Here is a 16364-nt window from a genome sequence, read left to right as displayed (position 1 = left end):
CCATGGGCAGAGACAGACAGGGCCTGTGGAAAGGGTCAGATAGGGCCTGTGGGCAGAGACAGATAGGGCCCGTGGGCAGAGACAGAAAGGGCCCGTGGAAAGGGTCAGATAGGGCCCGTGGACAGGGACAAACAGGGTCCATCGATAGGGACAGATAAGGCCTGTGGACATGGACGGATAGGGCCTGTGGACAGGGACAGATAGGGTCAACGAACAAGCGCGCAGGGCAACGGAGCTGCACAATGAAAAGGTGAAGAAAAGTAGGGAAATATTGAAAAGACATATAGACATATAAAGACATACAGCATCATAATGATGGTAATAAGAGGTGGATTAATTCAAGTGGGACTGTGTAGGACCTCACTGAAGGCCCAGGCCCCAGGCCCACGGCACGCCACTGAGTAGGCCTGATTACCAACAACGATGAGGCCGCCTACAGGGAGAAGGTGAAAGTCCTGGCGGAGTGGTTCCTCAACAAAATGAAGGAGCTGATTGTGGACTAGAAGAGACAGCAGAGAGAGCATGCCCCCATCCACATCAACGGGGACGCAGTCGAGAGGGTAAAAATCTTCAAGATCTATGGCATGCACATCAATGAGGTCCCTTCACACCTACAGCATGGTGAAACGGTGGAACAGGCCTCCTCAACCTCAGGAGGCTGAAGACATTTGGCTTGGCCCCTAAGATCCTCACAAACGTCTACAGATGCACCATCAATACACTCTTAGAAAAATAATTTCCTTATAGAAACAAAGATGGTTCTATCGCTTGCTTCATATATGGAACCCCTAAAAGTTCTATGTAGAACCCTTTTATAGGGTTCTTTGATCAGAACCCTGGAGGTTGTTCTTCACTGAACCAAAATGGTTCCATATAGAACCCTGCATGGTGCTATTTAAGAATTATGGCTACTACTTTTAAATCGTAATATTTTGATATAAGAATATAATTTAATAAACAATTAAATAATGGACAAAACAATACTAGCATAGTTTTAAGAATTTATTGTAATTGTATGCAAACATAGTTTGGAAATATGCGCTGGTGGCTAGCGAGGCATCTCTTTGTTTGAATGATGGCCCACGTCAACTCTGGCTGACTTCTTTAGAATACAATACAATACTTTGACCATTGGTTACAGTGTCAACAGAAATGGGTCTTCTTCTCTGTTCTCAACCCCCCTCCCAAACAGCAGACCTCACACATACAGTTGAGACAAGTACGGGTTCAAGATGCATGCCATGCCCCTGGTTTAAGAGCATGTTGTGGGGTTAAGGGCCTTACTCAAGGTCCCAACAGAAAGGGAATATTTTGAGGATGTGAACCCAGCAGCCTGCCTCAGGTTCCATCTCCTGCCACAGGTCCCAACTCCTGCCACAGTTGCCAGCTCCTGCCACAGGTCCCAGCTCGTGCCACAGGTCCCAGCTCCTGCCACAGGTCCCAGCTCCTGCCACAGGTCCCAACTCCTGCCACAGGTCCCAGCTCCTGCCACAGGACCCAGTTCCTGCCACAGGTCCCAGCTCCTGCCACAGGTCCCAACTCCTGCCACAGGTCCCAACTCCTGCCACAGATCCAAAAGAGCAAAAACAAGTTCATCTTCAGAAATAAACACAAGTTAATCTGCCCAAAAAATGCCATGCAGACATATCATTATTATGATGTAGAATAACAATTTACATGCAGTTGATGTCAGCAGCAGCCGAAAGAGAGATCCTCTGCCTCTGATAGTTCTGGGATACTGCCAGGCTTGAGAAAAACATAAATAGTGTGTTATAAGTAATGTAGTGATTAACAAGGCTATTGAATCACCAAGATACATAATTTATTATAAATAATTTATACATAACTTACCTCCTCTCAGTCAGCAACAGTCTTCTAATGGCTTCATGAAATATAGGCTAGTCCCCTCAATTGACTCCAAACTGAAATACTGAAATAAAATAAATAATTTGCTATTTGCCAACATCAGGCTGGGTCTGTAGCTCTATTTGACATATCCCATAATAGAAAATAATGTTTATTTGAAAGGGTTACTGTAACCTGCCTGTCTTGTAAATGGACTAATTAAAGTAGCCTGCCGTTTTATGTTTAGCTAGCTAAGTTACCTTACAAAGTGCTCAAATTCTAATAACGTTATACTCTAATAGCCTATATTTTATCATACAACTTTGGCTACATGTATTTGAATGAAATTATACTCTTATCTTACCTTAATATGTTGAAAAAGAACATGCTTACATGCTAGTTGCAAGTTAGTTCAGCCACTGTCCTCGTGTTGTCATGCTGGAATGGATTGGCAGTTGTTTTTTGAATCGGAATGGCAGTTACATTTTTAATTGACCAAAAAGCTCTATATAGAATCCCTTTTTTTAATCTAAGGGTGTACACTTTAATTAAACATATTATTTCCTCATGCTTCTAGCTAGCATGTATCATCAATTTTTCTCAGCCAATCATCAGTCATTTGTGTAAGTGCCGTGCTAGTTGAATGTCCTCCCATGTAAGCATCCAGAAAGTCTGTTGCTAATAATGTTTACAGTAAAATAGCATTGTATCTGGTCAAACACCATTTTTTCCAAACATTTACTAATGGTCGTTTTGTTATATTGTGAATAAAGAGTTACCTGTCTAACAGAACACCAGAACCTCTCCAACATAATTCAGGTAGAATCAGTAATTACTCAGGGCAGTTGTCTAGGCCTTTTACTTTTTTCAATCTTTACTAATGACATGCTAATGACACACTGGCTTTGAGTAAAGCCAGTGTGTCTATGTATGTGGATGCCTCAACACTATACACGTCAGCTACACCAAACTGGAAGTCTTCCAACTAGCTTGGAAAGACAGTACCGTGCAGTATCGAAGAGGCCTCACTGCTGCTCGATCATCGTATTTTTCCAAATTAATTGAGGAAAATAAGAACAATCCGAAATGTCTTTTTGATACTGTCGCAAAGCTAACTAAAAAGCAGCATTCCCCAAGAGAGGATGGCTGTCACTTCAGCAGTAACAAATTCATGAACTTCTTTGAGGAAAAGATCATGATCATTAGAGAGCAAATTACGGACTCCTCTTTAAATCTGCGTATTCCTCCAAAGCTCAGTTGTCCTGAGTCTGCACAACTCTGCCAGGACCTAGGATCAAGTGAGACACTCAAGTGTTTTAGTACTATGTCTCTTGACACAATGATGAAAATGATCATGGCCTCTAAACCTTCAAGCTGCATACTGGACCCTATTCCAACTAAACTGCTGAAAGAGCTGCTTCCTGTGCTTGGCCCTCCTATGTTGAACATAATAAACGGCTCTCTATCCACCGGATGTGTACCAAACTCACTAAAAGTGGCAGTAATAAAGCCTCTCTTCAAAAAGCCAAACCTTGACCCAGAAAACATTGAAAAATAATCGGCCTATATCAAATCTTCCCTTCCACTCTAACATTTTAGAAAAAGCTGTTGCGCCGCAACTCACTGCCTTCCTGAAGACAAACAATGTATACGAAATGCTTCAGTTGGGTTTTAGACTCCATCATAGCACTGAGACTGCACTTGTGAAGGTGGTAAATGACCTTTAAATGGCGTCAGACCGAGGCTCTGCATCTGTCCTCGTGCTCCTAGACCTTAGTGCTCCTTTTGATACCATCGATCACCACATTCTTTTGGAGAGATTGGAAACCCAAATTGGTCTACATGGACAAGTTCTGGCCTGGTTTAGATCTTATCTGTCGGAAAGATATCAATTTGTCTCTGTGAATGGTTTGTCCACTGACAAATCAACTGTCAATTTCGGTGTTCCTCAAGGTTCCGTTTTAGGACCACTATTGTTTTCACTATATATTTTACCTCTTGGGGATGTCATTCAAAAACATAATGTTAACTTTCACTGCTATGCGGATGACACACAGCTGTACATTTCAATGAAACATGGTGAAGCCCCAAAATTGCCCTCGCTAGAAGCCTGTGTTTCAGACATAAGGAAGTCGATGGCTGCAAACTTTCTACTTTTAAACTCGGACAAAACAGAGATGCTTGTTCTAGGTCCCAAGAAACAAAGAGATCTTCTGTTGAATTTGACAATTCATCTCTTCAGTAGGTCATATGATTGAGTGTAGTCTGGCCCAGGAGTGTGAAGGTGAACGGAAAGGCTCTGGAGCAACGAACCACCCGTGCTGTCTCTGCCTGGCCGGTTCCCCTCTCTCCACTGGGATTCTCTGCCTCTAACCCTATTACAGGGACTGAGTCACTGGCTTACTGGTGCTCTTCCATGCTGTCCCTAGGAGGGGTGCGTCACTTGAGTGGGTTGAGTCGCTGACATGGTCTTCCTGTCTGGGTTGGCGGCCCCCCTTGGGTTGTGCCGTGGTGGAGATCTTTGTGGGCTATACTCGGTCTTTTCTCAGGATGTTAAGTTGGTGGTTGAAGAAATCCCTCTAGTGGTGTGGGGGCTGTGCTTTAGCAAAGTGGGTGGGGTTATATTCTGCCTGTTTGGCCCTGTCCGGGGGTATCATCAGATGGGGCCACAGTGTCTCCTGATCCCTCCTGTCCTCCAGTATTAATGCTGCAGTAGTTTGTGTGTCGGGGGGCTAGGGTCAGTCTGTTATATCTGGAGTATTTATCCTGTCTTATCCGGTGTCCTGTGTGAATTTAAGTATGCTCTCTGTAATTCTCTCTCTCTTTCTCTTTCTTTCTTTCTTTCTTTCTCTCTCTCTCGGAGGACCTGAGCCCTAGGACCATGCCTCAGCTGGCATGATGACTCCTTGCTGTCCCCAGTCCACCTGGCCGTGCTGCTGCTCCAGTTTCAACTGGTCTGCCTGCGGCTATGGAAACCTGAACTGTTCACCGGACGTGCTACCTGTCCCAGACCTGCCGTTTTCAACTCTCTAGAGACAGCAGGAGCGGTAGAGATACTCTCAATGATTGTCAATGAAAAGCCACCTGACATTTACTCCTGAGGTGCTGACTTGTTGCACCCTCGACAACTACTGTAATTATTATTATTTGACCATGCTGGTCATTTATGAACATTTGAACATCTTGGCCATGTTCTGTTATAAAAATTTTAAAAATCAAATCAAATTTATTTGTCACATACACATGGTTAGCAGATGTTAATGCGAGTGTAGCGAAATGCTTGTGCTTCTAGTGCCGACAATGCAGTAATAACCAACGAGTAATCTAACCTAACAATTCCAAAACTACTACCTTATACACACAAGTGTAAAGGGATAAAGAATATGTACATAAAGATATATGAATGAGTGATGGTACAGAACGGCATAGGCAAAATGGACTAGATGGTATAGAGTACAGTATATACATATGAGATGAGTAATGTAGGGTATGTAAACAAAGTGGAATAGTTTAAAGTGGCTAGTGACACATGTATTACATAAAGATGCAGTAGATGATATAGAGTACAGTATATACATATACATATGAGATGAGTAATGTAGGGTATGTAAACATTATATTAAGTAGCATTGTTTAAAGTGGCTAGTGATATATTTTACATTAATTGCCATCAATCCCCATTATTAAAGTGGCTGGAGTTGAGTCAGTGTGTTGGCAGCAACCACTCAATGTTAGTGGTGGCTGTTTAACAGTCTGATGGCCTTGAGATAGAAGCTGTTTTTCAGTCTCTCGGTCCCTGCTTTGATGCACCTGTACTGACCTCGCCTTCTGGATGATAGCGGGGTGAACAGGCAGTGGCTCGGGTGGTTGTTGTCCTTGATGATCTTTATTGCCTTCCTGTGACATCGGGTGGTGGAGGTGTCCTAGAGGGCAGGTAGTTTGCCCCCTGTGATGCGTTGTGCAGACCTCACTACCCTCTGGATGCTGTCTGTGTGGATGGACCAATTCAGTTTGTCTGTGATGTGTACGCCGAGGAACTTAAAACTTACTACCCTCTCCACTACTGTCCCATCGATGTGGATAGGGGGGTGCTCCCTCTGCTGTTTCCTGAAGTCCACAATCATCTTCTTAGTTTTGTTGACGTTGAGTGTGAGGTTATTTTCCTGACACCACACTCCGAGGGCCCTCACCTCCTCCCTGTAGGCCGTCTCGTCATTGTTGGTAATCAAACCTACCACTGTAGTGACATCCGCAAACTTGATGATTGAGTTGGAGGCGTGCATGGCCACGCAGTCGTGGGTGAACAGGGTGTACAGGAGAGGGCTCAGAACGCACCCTTGTGGGGCCCCAGTGTTGAGGATCAGCGGGGTGGAGATGTTGTTTCCTACCCTCACCACCTGGGGGCGGCCCGTCAGGAAGTCCAGTACCCAATTGCACAGGGCGGGGTCGAGACCCAGGGTCTCGAGCTGGATGACGAGTTTGGAGGGTACTAATCTCCATCCGGCACAGCCAGAAGAGGACTGGCCACCCCTCATAGCCTGGTTCCTCTCTAGGTTTCTTCCTAGGTTTTGGCCTTTCTAGGGAGTTTTTCCTAGCCATCGTGCTTCTACACCTGCATTGCTTGCTGTTTGGCGTTTTAGGCTGGGTTTCTGTACAGCACTTTGATATATCAGCTGATGTAAGAAGTGCTATATCAATACATTTGATTTTGATTTGATTTGAGCTACTACAGCGAGATAAATCACTGCAACTCTAGTTTCAGAATGGGTGGCAAGGAATAAGTTAGTTGTAAATATTTCAAAAATGAAAAGCATTTATTTGGTACAAATCATTCACTAAACCCTAAACCTCAACGAAATCTGGTAATACATCATGTGGAAATTGGGTAAATTGAGGTCACTAAACTGCTTAGTGTAACCCTGGATTGTAAACTGTCATGGTCAAAACATGTCAATACAGCAGTAGCTAAGATAGGGAGAAGTTTGTCCATAATAAAGCACTACTCTGCCTTTATAACAACACTATCAACAAGGCAGGTCCTACAGGCCCAGTTTTGTCACACCTGGACTACTGTTCAGTCGTGTGGTCAGGTGCCACAAAGAGGGACCTCAGAAAATTACAATTGGCTAAAGAACAGGGCAGCACGGCTGGCCCTTAAATGTACACGAAGAGGTTTCATTAATAATATGCATGCAAATCTCTCATGGCTCAAAGTGAAGGAGAGATGTGTTGACATGCTGAATCAAATAAAATAAAATAGTATTTGTCACATGCGCCAAATACAACAGGTGTAGACCTTAGAGTAAAATACTTAATTAAAATCCCTTAACCAAAAATGCAGTTAATAAAAATACCCCACCCCCCAAAAATAAGAAATAAAAGTAACAAACAATGAAGAGCAGCAGGAGGTGTCTGTTTAAAATACTGGTATACAGCTGGGACACCCATCCATACCCCACAAGACATGCCACCAGAGGTCTCTTCACAGTCCCCAAGTCCAGAACAGACTATGGGAGGCACACAGTACTACATAGAGCCATGACTACATGGAACTCTATTCCACATCAGGTAACTGATGCAAGTAGAATCAGATTTTTTTTTAAATGATAGAAATACACCTTATGGAACAGCGGGACTGTGAAGAGACACACACAGGCACATACACATGATAAGACACGCACTCTAAACACAAGTAAACATGGATTTTGTATTGTAGATATGTGATAGTAGAGTAGTGGCCTGAGGGCACACACTTAGTATGTTGTGAAAAGTGTTATGAAATGTAACAATGTAATATTTTAAATTGTATATAACTGCCTTAATGTTGCTGGACTCCAGGAAGAGTAGGTGCTGCCTTGGCAGGAACTAGTGGGGGATCCTTAATCAAATACAAATCATAGCTTTCACCTGGATTCACCTGGTCAGTCTATGTCATGGAAAGAGCATGTACAGTCAGAACCTTTTTTAGTAAAGGGTTTTTTAATCTCATCCAACGAACCAAAAGGTTCTATATAGAACCCCAAATAACCTTTTTTTCTAAGAATGTAGCATTCTGTCGGGCTGTAACACTGCCTGGTACGGCACCGCCCACAACCGCAGGGTTCTCCAGAGTGTGGTGCAGTCAGCCCAACGTATCATCGGGGGCACACTACCTGCCCTCCAGGACATCTACAGCACCCGGTGTCACAGGAAGGCCAAGAAGATCATCAAGGACCTCAGCCACCCGAGCCACGGCCTGTTCCCCCCACTACCATCTAGAAAGTGGAGACAGTACAGGTGCATCAACGCTGGGACCAAGAGACTGATGAACAGCTTCTGTCCCCAGGCCATCACACTGTTAAACATTCATCACTTGCCGGCCTCCGCCCAGTACCCTGCCCTGAACCTTACACACTGTTACTAGCCAGCTACCACTAGGTACCCTACCCTGCACCTTAGAGACTGTTACTAGCCAGCTACCACTAGGTACCCTACCCTGCACCTTACACACTGTTACTAGCCAGCTACCACTAGGTACCCTACCCTGCACCTTACACACTGTTACTAGCCAGCTACCACTAGGTACCCTACCCTGAACCTTACACACTGTTACTAGCCAGCTACCACTAGGTACCCTACCCCGCACCTTGGAGACTGTTACTAGCCAGCTACCACTAGGTACCCTACCCTGAACCTTACACACTGTTACTAGCCAGCTACCACTAGGTACCCTACCCTGAACCTTACACACTGTTACTAGCCAGCTACCACTAGGTACCCTGCCCTGAACCTTACACACTGTTACTAGCCAGCTACCACTAGGTACCCTGCCCTGAACCTTACACACTGTTACTAGCCAGCTACCACTAGGTACCCTACCCTGCACCTTACACACTGTTACTAGCCAGCTACCACTAGGTACCCTACCCTGAACCTTACACACTGTTACTAGCCAGCTACCACTAGGTACCCTACCCTGAACCTTACACACTGTTACTAGCCAGCTACCACTAGGTACCCTACCCTGCACCTTACACACTGTTACTAGCCAGCTACCACTAGGTACCCTACCCTGCACCTTAGAGACTGCTGCCCAATGTACATAGAGTCAATGAAAACTGGTCACTTTAATAATGTTTACATACTGTTTTATCCTCTTTATATGTGCATATTGTAATCTATTCACGACTAATCCTATATAACTACTACCAACCACACCTTTTCTATTCATGCTGTCTATACACACCATTCACATACTATACATACATGTATATATACACGTATAGATTTTGCATTTGAATTACTGTTACAGTGCTATTTTTGTTAATATGAGCTAGTAACAGAAGCATTTTATTAATTTATTTTTTTTTTTACTGCAATATTCATGTTCTTGTTTTACATTTTACTGCAATGTTATGAGCTAGTAACAGAAGCATTTTACTGCAATGTTAAGAGCTAGTAACAGAAGCATTTTACTGCACCCACTGAAGTATCTTGCAAACTGTATTCGCAACCAATAAACATTGATTTGAAATATTTGTAACATCAACTAATAATGATGAATAACAGTTTAATAAAAGCTAAAGACAAAAATAGACAGACTGATGGCATGAACAGAGCCCCCGCGAGCACCTTATCTCTCTCTCTCTCTGCCCATTGTCTTTGCCAGTGCTGTTTTCAGCAAGGTTTTTGGGTCATTGGAGGATTAAGTCAAGTGAGAGAACGAGCCTGTCTTCTGCTCCATAAAATATACATCAGCATCACACATTTATTTGTGATGGGCAAGAGAACAGGAGGAGGAGGAGGAGGAGGAGGAGGAGTAGAAGAACTGAATGTTTCATGAGCAGGATCCCTGCAGTCTACTTTGTGTTCATTTATGAAACCGACAGAAAAATAATCCTTGCAGCTCAGAGGCATCCAGCCAGCTGAGTCTGGTCCGGTTCACTCCGTCAACCTCTTCCTTTCCAAATCTAAGTTCCCCTCCTCACTTACCCTCCCCCTGCTCTGTGGGATTCCTAGTTGACAATCTCCCAGCAGGAGTCTGCAGGTGCCGTGGTGCCGTGCCTTAATGCTCAGTCACTCTCAGTTAGAGGGAACAGCCTGGTCCAGCTAGCAGGCTGCCTCTCCTCCACAATGCAGCTTTAATAAGGGGGATGAAACATGGATGAGTGAGGGGTTTGTGAGGAAACCTTGAGGACTGAGGGTCAGATGGTAGTTCCCATGTTTCTAACCTCCTCCTCCGCCAGCCTCCCCTGAAAGCCAGGCAGGCAGGGCACTGCGCAATCCACTCACCTTTTTCCTCACACTCAGGACAGTGTGTGTGTGTGTGTGTGTGTGTGTGTACTCACTATGTGGGTATGTGATTGGGTATGTGACTTGAAGGGCTATTATTACCCATAGGAACAGAGCCAGGGTCGGGACATCAGTAGAAATGTGACAGAGACTCCCATGGTTACAATTGTGTAGCTACAAGGCTCCCTCTTTCTCCTTCTCTCCCTCTAATCTCTCCCTTTTTTCTTTATCACTCTCTCTCTCTCCCCCTCTCTCTCTCTCTATCCCATATCCTTTGAGTTATGTGGGCTTTCATCCTATCCAATAACACCAAACATCACCCAATCAGAGAAGTGAGGCCGTTTATTACATGTCACTGAGGATGTGTGAGAATGGGGGGGGTGACAACAAGGAAATCAGAGAAACAACAAGGGATTGTAGAGCGAGAGAGATGACAGTGTCATTTTATTAGGTTACTTGGCTGTATGTGTGCTGAAGAAACAGATGTTCAATAGACAGATGTTCAATAGACAGCTCAAGCAAGATGGGACTAATCAAGACCCCTGCTTGATGTCTGTCTTGGCCAATAGATCTATTGTTTCACTCCCACACTGAACAGGGTCCACTGTCCAAACATACTGTAATGTACACAAAGGCTGCTGTTAACAAATGGAAGACAAGAGCCAGAGCAACTCCTCATCATACCAGAGATACTCTGAGTGTACTAAACATTAGGAACACCTTCCTAGTATTGAGTGTGCCCTCAGAACAGCTTCAATGTGTCAGGGCATGGAATCTACAAGGTGTTGAAAGCGTTCCACAGGGATGCTGGGCCATGTTGACTCACACTCAACAGTTTCCTGTGTGTATCAAGAATGGTCCACCACCCAAAGGACATCCAGCCTACTTGACACATCTGTGGGAAGCATTGAAGTCAACATGATCGCTGCCGCTGTTCATAGTCTATCGGTAAATAGCCCACCCATTTTTACCTACCTCATCCCCATACTGTTTTTATTTATTTTATTTTATGCTCTTTTGCACACCAATATCTCTACCTGTACATGACCATCTGATCATTTATCACTCCAGTGTTAATCTGCAAAATTGTAATTATTCGCCTACCTCCGAATGCCTTTTGCACACAATGTATATAGACTCTCCTTTTTTCTACTGTATTATTGACTTGTTAATTGTTTACTCCATGTGTAACTCTGTGTTGTCTGTTCACACTGCTATGCTTTATCTTGGCCAGGTCGCAGTTGCAAATGAGAACTTGTTCTCAACTAGCCTACCTGGTTAAATAAAGGTGAAATTAAAAATTAAAAAATAAATAAATAAAATGACCTAGCATCACTGTGGAATGCTTTCGAGACCTTGTAGAGTCCATACCCTGATGAATTGAGGCTGTTCTGAGGGCAAAAGTGGGTGCAGAGGGTAGAGGGGATGTCTGGGTGGCAGCAGGACCAGAGGGGAGAGGGGATGGCTGGGAGGCAGCAGGGCCAGAGGGTAGAGGGGATGTCTGGGAGGCAGCAGGACCAGAAGGGATGGCTAGGATAGTTCTCAGTTTATCTCAGTGTAGGCATAAATGTTATTTACCCAATTACCATCTACCGATATGTTCACCAATATGGGCAGGGCCGGCTCCAGGCATAAGCGACATAAGCAGTCGCTTAGGGCCCCTCCCCACCAAGACATATATATTTTTGGAAATCAGTCAGGATCCCAACTTACTGTTGAGAGTTAGAATACACAAGTTGTAGGTTTGAAGTTTGGTTGTGCATCAGAAGTACAGCTAACAATGTTTTGATTGGTAAGTTAGTCAAGCCAGTTATCTAAACTTGTGGTGAAAATGGCCAAATACGCAGGGACCCTGACTTCGAGGGGGCCGCCACTGATGTTGTTACCCACTTCAACATTTCTGCCCCATGGCAAAATGTGTAGAACTGTAGGCACGTTTTCTAAACACTGCAACATTTTCTCTATTCCCCTTGGCAAAATGTGTAGAATACAGAAAATGTACACTCATAAAACTTGCATTATTCTCTCCACCATCAAAAAGGGGGGACCACAAAAAAAAATTGCCTGCTTAGTGGGGAGGCATCCCAACCAAATCTCGCTTAGGGCCCTTTAGACTAGCCGTCCCTAAATATGGCTGCTTAGTGGGGAGGCATCCCAACCAAATCTCGCTTAGGGCCCTTTAGACTAGCCGTCCCTAAATATGGCTGCTTAGTGGGGAGGCATCCCAACCAAATCTCGCTTATGGCCCTTTAGACTAGCCGTCCCTAAATATGGCTGCTTAGAGGGGAGGCATCCCAACCAAATCTCGCTTAGGGCCCTTTAGACTAGCCGTACCTAAATATGGCTGCTTAGAGGGGAGGCATCCCAACCAAATCTCGCTTAGGGCCCTTTAGACTAGCTGTCCCTAAATATGGCTGCTTAGTGGGGAGGCATCCCAACCAAATCTCGCTTAGGGCCCTTTAGACTAGCCGTCCCTAAATATGGTTGCTTCAAAGCTCATTAGCTGTTTTACGAGCTCCCCTCAAAACTTCATCCAGCATCAGCAAAGACATATGAGTGCACACGCACATTTGATTGGACATATTGCGCCATGACATTGACGTGGGAGTCAAACAGACAGCAGACTATTATAGTGCAGAATCATAACACTGACTCCCGGTCATAGGATACTGCAGCCATGCACTACAGACATCTCTCTCTCTCACAAACACACACCGTGTCATCCTAGTTAATGCTCTGGTAGCATACGGGTAGGGATGAGAGCCTAGGTGCCACAACAGACAAGTCACACTGGCTGTGTCCGAAATCTGTCTTGCCTACTACTTCCGAAAACGTCCTACTATGTGCTAATCATACTACATGCTATTTAGAACATACTGTTTTGTAAATATGTACGCAATAAGCATCAAATATTAACATATACAAGCCTCACTTACAGTATACTGAGAATGCGTCATCCAATGCGCCGTTGTTTCCGCCATTCTTTCTTTCCTACATCGCATCTCATTATCAGTTGATTATCAACTGCTGTCATACACACGTGGATCTGAAATGATGATTCTCTTCCTCAATAGCATGCAGACAAAACGAGTATGACATCCTGGCATTTAAATTGTACTCAATTTTGAAATTTCACGTACTTTAAAAGGTTCTGTTTGTATACCCAAGTTGCCTGCTATTTAAAATGCAAATATGGATATTTGGACACAGCCAGAATCACCACGGTAACAGATCCATGCTAATTTCATTCATCAGACAGGGTAACACTCACCTACGTACACAAACATACATAGATGCACTCTCTACCCACAATAATCTTCTTTTCATCACTAGCTCTGTCTAATTTAATCTCACGCATCAATACTCTTTAATTAACATAATACGATTTTCTTGCTGTTTCTTTTTGCTTCCTTCTCGCTGCTTCCCCAGTGTGAGCCAATTAAAGAGGAAGCCAACACTTTGGATGCATGTTCCTCACACTGCTCCCCTCGTTGGCACCAATAGGCTGAGCCATCACTATTTCATCACCCTTCCACACCAGTCCAGGGTGAGGGCAGTCATACAGAGCATGTGCCGTCATCAAACATGGATGCCAGTGTGACGCCCGAGCTAATCAGACCCCGGGCTGACTATCATGTACATTGCAGAGCTCCCAATGTGCTCCACACACAAGATGGAATGTCAGTAGGATCTCTATGGTTCTGCAGCTGTATGCTCAAATCAAATGAAATGTTACTCGTCACATGCTTCGTAAACAAGAGGTGTGGACTTACCCAACAATGCAGAGAGAAAGAAAATAGAGAAATAAAATACAAGTAATAATAGATACACAATGAGTAAGGATAACTTGGCTGTTAAGTACCTGGGAAGATGTGCAGGGGTACGAGGTAATTGAGATAGATATGTACACATAACTAAAAACAAAGGGACAGATAATAAACAGTAGCAGCGTATGTGATGAGTCAAAGAACGGAGTGTAAAAAGGGTCAATGCAGATTGTTAAATAGTTAACCAACAGCTATCCGGACTAACTATTCAGCAGCCTTATGGCTTAGGGGTAGAAGTTGTTCAGGGTTCTTGCCGTGCTGTAGCAGAGAGAACAGTCTATGACTTTGGTGGCTGGACTCTTTGATCATTTTTAGGGCTTTCCTCTGACAGCGCCTGGTATAGAGGTCCTGGATGGCAGGGAGACTCGGCCCCAATGATGTACTGGGTCGTACGTATTACCCTCTAAAACGTCTTAAAGTCAGATGCCAAGTTGTTCAAGCCAGTCAAGATGCTCTCAGTGGTGCAGCTGTAGAAATTTTTGAGGATCTGACGGGCCCATGTCAAATCTGTTCAGCCCCTGAGGGTGAAGAGGCGTTGTCATGCCCTCTTCACGTCTGTGTGGGTGTGTTTGGACCATTATAGATCCTTAGTGATGTGGACACCGAGGAACTTGAAGCTCTGCATAGTGTGGAGAAGATTTCTTATAGCATCTCTCTGGCTCATGACCCAAGCCTGAGACACCACAACCCAACCACAAGATCATCCTTTATAAACACAATGACACACTCACACCGCCGCCACACACCAGCACAAATAGAGGACATCAAGGTCACTTTAATCACTGGCAGTACAGGAATGTTATTACTCAGAAAAACACATTGTGCTGAAGTCAAGTTGAATAGGGTGCAGTGAGGTAGCAAAGCAATTTCCACATAATGTGGATTAATGAACCCCTGTAGAGCTAACATGTTTGTTCTATGTGCTTCTTAACTACTGTTGTGTATAGATTGGGGTGTGTGCGTGTGTGTACTGTATGTGTTCGTGTGTGAGTGTTCGAGTGTGTGTGTGCGCAAGTGTCTTTTTGTGTGTCTTCATGCGTGTGTGTGTATGTTAGTGAGTGTGTCTGCCATACTGTTTTACTGTCTTGCTCCCTGAGAGTTGTAGGTTTCTGGGGTTCTCTGTGGCTTACCTCATCTTGATAAATGTGGAGGGTAATCACAAGCACTGCTTGACTGAGTAGCCAAGGGCATTCTCCTCTGTGACCGAGGCCAAACTGCAGGGGCTTCCCTCTCCTTTCCTTTCATTTGATGGACTCCCTACCTCTTCCCTCATCATTCTCCCTCTCTCTTTCAAGCCCTCGCTCTCAGTCTTCCTCTTTCTACCAGATTGTGAGTGAATTTGTGAGTGTGTGTGTGTGCGCGCTGGAGTATTCAATCGTACTTCAAATGAAAAGAGAAAAAGGTTCTGTCTTTTTTTCCCTCCAAACTGGGCCATGCGCTCTGGAGTATCGCTAGTAATTATCAATGCTACGTGGGGAGAGCGAGAGAGAGAGAGAGAGAGAGAGAGAGAGAGAGAGAGAGAGAGAGAGAGAGAGAGAGAGAGAGAAATTGTGAAAGAGAAAACCAGATAACAATAAGGAAGCAGGGAAGAGGATGATGAAGAAAGTAAAAGATAGAGGACAGAGAGAAGATGAGAAGAGGAGAAGAGGAAGGATGTGTGTGTGATATGAGAATGGGATAACAGAAAGGATGAAACATTAGGAGGAAGAGAGAGGTTGATTGGGTAAATCATACAGTATTAGTGTGAGAAAGGCATTGTTAATGACCTTTTCATCTGCCAATCAAACACTCCTCTCTCACTTTCACTTATACCACGGTAAAACTGTTACATACGACACACACAGCAGCCAGCCAGCCAGCCAGCCAGCCATCCATCCAGCCGGCCAGCCAGGCAGGCATCCAGCCACCCAGGCAGCCAACCAGCCAGGCAGCCAGCCAGGCAGGCAGTCAGGCATCCAGCCATCCAGCCAGGCAGCCAGCCATCCAGCCAGGCATCCAGCCAGGCAGCCAGCCACCCAGGCAGCTAACCAGCTAGCCAGGCAGCCATCCAGCAAGGCAGCTAGCCATCCAATCATCCAGGCAGCAAGGCAGCTAGCCATCCAAACATCCAGCCAGCCAAGCCAGCCAGGCAGGCGAGAGTTACTGCTTATTAATGAAGTTGACAAGGACATGTCAAACACACAGCAGCGCAAATAGATCTCCTACCTATTCCCTAGTTGACACACATTAAATATGCACATATTTAATATCTGTCTCATTGGCATTCTGACAGGTCCGTGTCATTAGTAATTAGCAATAAAGTTGTCATCTCAAGACAGTCTGAGGTGCTGTCAGTTCAGAAAGAAAGAGAGCAGCTTACTGCACCCCACGGACCGCTCTTACTACATCCATACCTCCTTTCTCCATAACAACTAGCTGGAG

General features: G+C 44.6%; 1 protein-coding gene across 1 annotated transcript in view; it reads right to left on the bottom strand.

Moving 5' to 3' along the window:
- Positions 1-16364, bottom strand: part of LOC112231403 (fibroblast growth factor 11-like) — an 81490-nt gene that overhangs the window by 45916 nt on the left and 19210 nt on the right. The gene's annotated exons all lie outside the window — the stretch shown is intronic.

Source organism: Oncorhynchus tshawytscha, linkage group LG33 (assembly GCF_018296145.1).
Source record: "Oncorhynchus tshawytscha isolate Ot180627B linkage group LG33, Otsh_v2.0, whole genome shotgun sequence".
NCBI classification, from domain to species: Eukaryota; Metazoa; Chordata; class Actinopteri; order Salmoniformes; family Salmonidae; genus Oncorhynchus; species Oncorhynchus tshawytscha.
Note: the sequence above shows the minus strand (reverse complement) of the source record. Positions and strands in the feature narration are given on the sequence as shown.